Raw genomic sequence first — 7,588 nt, 5'->3', positions numbered from 1 at the left:
AATTTTTTTGTTATTTCACCCTAGCATGACAATTGCTTGCTTATGCAGCTTTAAAGGATAAAAAAAATCAAATCAATTACAAGGCAGCAAATTGCTTGTGAAAAGATCTGAGGATCATTTTATACAGTAAATTAAAACACAGAACACACCTGGATGGAGGGCATGCGTCGACCAGGCCCTGCGAAAAAGCGTTGGAGGCGGATTGCCACGGGGGTTGCGAGGCATAATTCGGAGGGTTAAACACGGCGACTCCTATCTCCTGGGCCCATCTGCGGCGGAGCAGCGGCACCGGGCCTGCTAATGACTCCGCCACAATCTGCACCATTTCACGGGGCAGCCGGCTAGAACGTGAGAGGATAGCTCCTTCAGCAGGTTCTTTGAAGAGCTCATTTTCACATTACTCAAGCTTCATTATGCCGAATCAATATTCGTTTAGTCGCTGGGGTTATTGACTTATTCTAAAATAAAAGTATACCCTTCAGCTACTGTGCTCATTACAGGTAATTTGTCTTGTCATGGAGCAGGGAATATTATCCCAGCCTTTCAAGCGTTGACAGTCCGTGGAAATACCTCCCCACGGTTACAACTGTAAATAATTTTTGGGATAAAACATTGAGAAATCAATGACTGCTTCCTGCGATCTGTCACAAACAAATCAATCATAATCGCTGGAGCCGCCAGGGAGGAGCTTGGGAGAGCAGAGCGGGCTCAGAGCTCCGAACGCTCTCATTTCCACATCACTCTGCATTACAGCATCGTCACTCCAGCGCCGATGCAACGGCGGAGTCTGCTGCTGCGGGGAGGACTCTGGCACGAGGAAAAGGCAGAGAACTTGGAAAACGAGGGCACTGGTTAAGGAAACTGGTTCTGACCCAAAGGTTGTCGTTTCAGTTCTCAGCAGGGACCCTGCTCTTGTGCCCTTGAGCAAAGATCTGTGCCTGAACTGCTAAAAAAAAAAATGCAGTTATGAAGTAAAGTCTGAATATTGCTTTGGATAAAATCTGCAAAACCCAACTAAAATAATGCAGAAAAGTTGCTCCTGTGCAAACTGTCTTTTACTCCATATATGTGTGAGCATAGATGCAAACTGAAAACTGGTTTAAGAAAAAAAATCCAAATTCTATCAAAACCATTATGGTATGTACCAAATTAAACTATAAGTGTGAGATGAAGCAATTGTACCGTATTTCACATAATCAAAAGGCAAAATGAAAATGTAGAAGATAACTCCAGGCAGGTACTTTGTACGGAAAAAGTGTTTGTATCTGAGAATCAGTCCTGAAGTCATCAAAATTTTTGTCTGTTACTGGAACCACTTAATGTTATGAGTATAATTTCTATTAAACCCTTTTTTTTTTTTTTTTGCTTTTTTTAAAGAAAAAAGAATTTCACACACACACATACACACACACATTGTCTGAACCGCTTGTCCCATACAGGGTCGCGGGGAGCCGGAGCCTAACCCAGCAACACTTTACTGCCATAGTTGATATTAAGCCAGTCCTTAGATTTCATCTGATTCATATGAAGTCATGATTATAGTTGGAATATTTTTTATTAATCCATTCTTGTGCACCCTTGGCATTTAAGGGTGGAAGTTGTTTTTAAGTCTGAGCCAGCAGATATGAGAAATATTCAATAATTTTGTAATGCATCTCATTTCAGATTTCACAGCGAAAAAAGACATTCCATGCACAACTTGATTATTGTAATGACGAACACCTGTGTTGTATTTCTTTCGCATGACAGTATAATCAATCATGATCCAATACGCTCAAGAAAGGTGACACAGTGTGTCAAAACCAATCTGAGCTCTACTTTGCAGGGTTGCACACCTAGAACAATGTAATAATTGGACAAGTTAAGACAACACTGAACACAGGATGGAAGATTTTATTCTGAAACTCACTCGCTGTACGGTACTTTGAAAACGTACACTTGCAGCCACTCGGCTACTGGTTCGAATCATAGGCCGGACCCTGTTGCGCTCCATAGCAAGGTATTTACTATGAACAGTTTTTTAAATCAATCAGCTGTATAAATTTGTAAAGACACAAGTGTGAACAGTTTAATTCGGTTAAAACTCATGCATAGCAACAAAATTATAAAAATATTAAAAAGTGTACCGCTTTTTTCTCTTTTTGTACTTTGTCTGGTCAAAATCTATAGGCGAGTTAAGAACCTCACACCTTTAACCTAGAGGTTGTTTGTTAAAAGAAAATGAGCACTTAGTTTCGAAGAGGCTGTGTGCCTAATAAACTGTCTTTGTGCCTCATTTTCACACAGAGCTGAAATACATGCGTCACGATGACCAAGTTAAATGGTGCGACTAATATCAACATAGGAATGTGTAAAGGAAACAGCTTGAGTGAGAAGAGCACGCGAAAAACTAACAATATATACAAGCCTGACAGGAGCAATAGACAATTTACGCAACATTTTTAATTACTGGGATAAGGATGCATTTTGTGCGCTTGACCAATGAACCGCGTGCGCAGCATTGGTTCTAGGTGTGGTCTCCCATCCAAAAACCCGTTGTCTGAGCGTGAAAATATTAACTGTACGCTACAAAGGGCCCTAGGACTGTGCTTTTTGGTGCACTGAACACCAGGTCCATATGTGTCCTTCAGCCACAAAAAATACCAAGCCTTGAATCAACATCCTAATCCGACTGATTTCCAAATGTCTGAGAAAAGGCCAAACGTTACTTTGAGAATCGTTGCCCATTTTTCGTTACCGCTTTTATTGCCCTGTTTGATGTGCGTGTGAGAAGAACACCAACCACATGGTCTCGGGAAGCCTGCGCTCCAGGTCTGCAGAGAAAACACACAAGTGTTGTGCAGTGGACCCACTCTGGCTGTAATATGTCTTAAAATAACATATTAACATAATCCTGTGGGCAACCCATATATGAACAGGATTATGAAATGATTTATGCATATAAAATGACACACTCTTTGAAGCACAAAACATGAAGCCCTTACTGTACATTTGGAACTGTTTCCACATGCTACTGGGACAGGGTGCTGCAGAGGACTTGGTTTCGAGTGACACTGACCCTTTAAATCCAAATGTTCAAATGATATATTTTTCTTCCCCAGACAACACCATAAGTGATATTAAAGAAGAGAGGTGACATAGGAACAAACACGTAAAACTCACAAAATGACTTGTCCACATTCGCAATGAGATATTATTTGTCAATTAAAAAGAGCATCTTCACTGTCGATGAAAAAAAGTGCTTTAATCGTTTGGGGACTTCAGACTCACAAAGTTCCGTGAACCCCGTGAAATAATTCTGTTTTCTGTGAAATGTAATCCCACCTAAAGGCAAAACATGAAGGAAACAATTGTGAAAAGAATTGCGACAATTTGTAGGCCGGGACAGGTCTTTATAACAACTGTACATACATGAAATTTTGAACTTTTTTACTATAGTACTTAAGTTATTCTCCATAGTTCTCAAAGGGGATTTAAAATTAATTCTGAATGAACTGTACTGGGGATATTAAGAAGCATCTTCACTAAATTCATGTGATCATAAAGTCTAATTGGTAAAAACCCTAAAAGTTCTGATTTGTTTTAGATACTATATTAATATTTGAATGCTTTCATCGGCTACACAGTAACTAGTGTATATGTCTCGCATCATCATAAAGAGATGAATAAAAATGACACACGCACTAGTAGACTAGTGAAGACAACACGCAGTGATGTTTAGAGTATCTTACCAATGAATAAGGAGTTGAGCAGAGTTGGGGGTTGCATTTCTCAGTGCACGTGCCGTCGTGCGTTTTAATCATTTAATAAAAATTGCAAGGTCAAAAATAAATGGCATTCATTATTTGCCGCGGATATCCCCCTCGGTATTATGTGCGCAAACTGTTTTGAATTTCAATTGGCTGCCAAGTGGCGAAATCCCTCGGCTAATACATCAAAGTGAATTTGGCGTCTGCTAATCGGTTTAGGACACACACTCTGGAACGGCTGGAATCCGCGTGCGCGCGCGCTCTGCCGCCGGTGCCGCGCGCGGCCACCTGACCCCCCGCTACCCGGAGCAAACCTGACAGGTTCCACGGAAGGGAACCCGCCGAAATGGGACACGCGGAGGTGAGCGCGCGCACCAATTAGCCCGCCACGCCACGTAATGACTTCTAATAGCAGTGTTTACACTCGAATTAGACCGCTGCAGAGCCCCCCCCCCCCCCCCCAACCCCGCGCGGAACCCGATGCCGCACCTCAAAATATATCATTTTTTCCCAATAAGTAAATAAATCAACGCATTCATTTCATTTGCTTATCTAACATTATGACGCACCTGGAGAACATCCTATAATAATAATAATAATAATAATAATAATAATAATAATAATAACTCAAGCGAAGTAAAACTGTCATTAAGCATTTACCTCGTTGCAGTTGTAAAACACATGCTTCTACCCAGCTGATTAGTCGCGTCTTTGAAATGCATACAATTTTCACGCATTCTACAAAAAAAGAAGTAGCAATATTATGAAATCGATCATGTAAGTCATTACCGTCCACTGCGTCAGTTCAGTACAGAACGTATAATATTCAATATTGCATTAAAAAAAACACAACATAATCACATAGGGATAATCTGGAGGTGCTTGTCTGTCAGAGAGTTACAATAAAAAGATGCGTACGGAACACGAAGCCGAATTGTCCAACAATGATTGATTAGTGTCGCGCGACGCTGAAATAAAGAAAGTGATAGGCTGAAGAGTTACAGTATTTGCGTTAGCAGCCTTTCAGCCTACCCGTTCCCACCTCTGCACAGGAGTGGACAGTCTTCACTTTGTTTCCCAGTTCCAGCCCGTTGCTTCTTGCTCCTCTCCTCCGTTGCAGAAATGATCAGCTCTCTGAAGGGCTCCATTGGAGTGGAGCGACTCATTATTGCCGATAACAGAGTATCAATGAACTGTGACGTCATTCACGTGCACGACCGAAGGTCCCGTCTTCCGGTATCCTTGACAACAGGTAACGTTCCTGTCAGAGCTGCTTTCTGCGAGTTGACGATTTCCAAATGATTGAGCGCAGAATCGGCCAATCATGACGTTGTTTACGGACCCGATAAACATTACTGACCAATGGGGGGCGGAGCGGAGGCGCGCGGCGTCTTGCTTTAATACTTCCTTTGGCTGAGTCCAGATAAAATGCGCGGTAGTCTAATAAAACAGAATATCCACACACCATCAGTAACAAGAAGAAGAAAATAAAACAGAAGCAACTTTTTCAGCAATAAAATACATAAACCTTTATTTCATCTGTCACTCTTTACAGTCACAAAAATCATGAGGCCATGTGACCAAACTGTCACTTGAAAGTTAAAACAAATAATGAAAAGCAAAGAATTAGCGAACACAGTGGAAAAAAAAAAAAAAAAATGGCACTCACGTTTAAATTCCAATAAAAAGTGGGCAGTTTTTCCGCGATTCATCTCATTTGGTTGTGAAACTTAATCAGTTTATGCTGTAAGAACTGTTATCGATGATTATTATAATGCAGCGATATAACTAAGCACTATAATCCTATTACTTTGCAGCAGAATCAACAAACTTAGATCAGTCTATCCTTCTAAAATTATGTAATAATAATAATAATAATAATAAAAATAATAATAATGAATAGAGTTTTTTTAACCGTAAATGGCCGCGTCTTGCGGATGTGAACGCGCATAATCCGTTCATGGCGTGCAGCGGCTGTCAGAGCCGGTAAACACGTGACTCGCTGTAAACACATTCGCACACACACACACTTTCTATAGAAGCGCCTATAGCGATCCCTTTCGGTTCATCGGAGACTTCAGCTCCCCGCGCTGCAAGAACTTCAGCCCGGTGCGATCCGCCACAAACACTCTTGTGCAGCAAAACCTCTTTATTCCAAAAAGATAAATGAACAAAAACGAGAATATTACAAAAATCCTGCATGTGCTACAGCACTTTTAAACAAGTTCAAAACAGATAGTAGTAACACCATAAATATGATGTAATAATTCACAGTAAACATACATATTTACGGAAGTTAGCATTTTACAGAAAGTTGAATTAAAAAACAATATTCAATAAGCAATGAGTCATGCATTACCTAGTTATTATTATTATTATTATTATTATTATTATTATTATTGATGTAGTTGTGCTATGATACAGTCTAAATGCTAGATTAACATTTTAACTGGAGAAGCAGACAAATCCAAATAAATGGGAATATTATTTCTCCAGGAGATCTACTTTGCGGATTCAATGGCGATTACATCTCGTGGCCAGTGCGGATTTACCGTACTTTTACATGGCTTTAATCTGCCTCACTTGGACCCCGTTTGCTTGAGTGTTTCAGGAGAGGGAAATCGAGCCGGCTGGTTCCTGGATTCCGTGGAAAACTGTGGTGGCCCTGGCGAACACACCTGTGAACCGCACGAGGCGGCCGCGCGGACGTCGCGAGCACCGCCGCACTTGTAGGGCTGAGTGTGAGGTACTAACCCTCGCGCCTGAACGCAGCTACATTGTGTTCTTGGTAAAGAAACAATACCCTTATTTTTACACGCGAGGTCAACTATTATGATTGATGATGATGATGATGATGATTATTATTGTTGTTGTTGTAATCCTACCGTTACATCTTCACGCTGCGCGGAAATGTGAAGCAGAAGTGCATCCAGTTTTTAAGCTTCCCCTCTTGCAAAGTGCATAATGACTAAACTGGGCCTGTCGGAATCAATGCAAATAGAAACCTTTCATAGGTTTTCAAAAGTGTTTAGGAAAATGACATAAAATGACCAAACATAAAGTGTGGAAAGCAGTGCTGGAAACGTTTCCGCTTCCATGACTCGGCGGAGCTCCGTGCGGGACACCGGAGGACTTTCACTGATCGCGAGGAAGTGAGCGCTGTATAAAAATACATATATATAAAAAACGAAAAAAAAAAAAAAAAAAGTTGTGGGTTCATCGAGTGAGATTGAGATTATATCCAGGAGCTGGCGCACTTGAGTCCCGCACCAGTGACGCTTGTTAGTGGGGGGAAAGAATAGAGAGAGAAAGAGAGAGAGAGAGAGAGAGAGAGAGAGACTGAAACAGCGATTGAGGGAGTGACAAAGAGAGGGTGGAGAGACAGGGAAAGAGACGGAGAGAGAGCGGAGCGGACAGGGGGAGAGGGTGTCCATCATCAGGCTGCGCTCCGCTATGCGCCGCGAGGCGGCCCGCTCCTGCGCGCGCTGACTACACCCCGAGAGGAGGAGCATGAGGCGTCACAATCCTCAATTTCCAACTTAGCATCCTGGCAGGACATTCTCCAAAAGCAAAGCCCCCATTCGAAGGCTAAAAACTTATTCTGCACTGCATGTGCGGGAGGACGAGAAAGAAAGAGAGAGAGAGACGCAGAAAAGAGAAGAAGAAGGAGGCTGAGAGCGAGTAAACAGCCCCGATCGGCTGCGTCTGCCTGCGACCAAAATAACGCAACTGAAACCTTTTTTTTTGTTGTTAATTTGTTTTTTCCTTTTTTTTTTTTTTACACTGCCAGCGCGCGGAGGGAGAGGAGCCTCTATGGTCTCTACGAGTCTCTATGGTTC

The 7,588-nt window shown here is 41.9% G+C and overlaps 1 protein-coding gene across 2 annotated transcripts in view; it reads left to right on the top strand.

The window, feature by feature from the left end:
- The first annotated feature begins 7,147 nt into the window (after window positions 1-7,147).
- The window catches only part of irx5a (iroquois homeobox 5a), a 3,810-nt gene continuing 3,369 nt past the window's right edge, over window positions 7,148-7,588 (top strand). For both annotated transcript variants that reach the window (XM_029252290.1, XM_029252289.1), the window contains exon 1: window positions 7,148-7,588. This exon is cut by the window's right edge and continues 320 nt beyond it. The gene's annotated coding sequence lies outside the window, so the exon portion shown is untranslated.

Source organism: Scleropages formosus, chromosome 5 (assembly GCF_900964775.1).
Source record: "Scleropages formosus chromosome 5, fSclFor1.1, whole genome shotgun sequence".
Taxonomy (NCBI): Eukaryota; Metazoa; Chordata; class Actinopteri; order Osteoglossiformes; family Osteoglossidae; genus Scleropages; species Scleropages formosus.
Note: the sequence above shows the minus strand (reverse complement) of the source record. Positions and strands in the feature narration are given on the sequence as shown.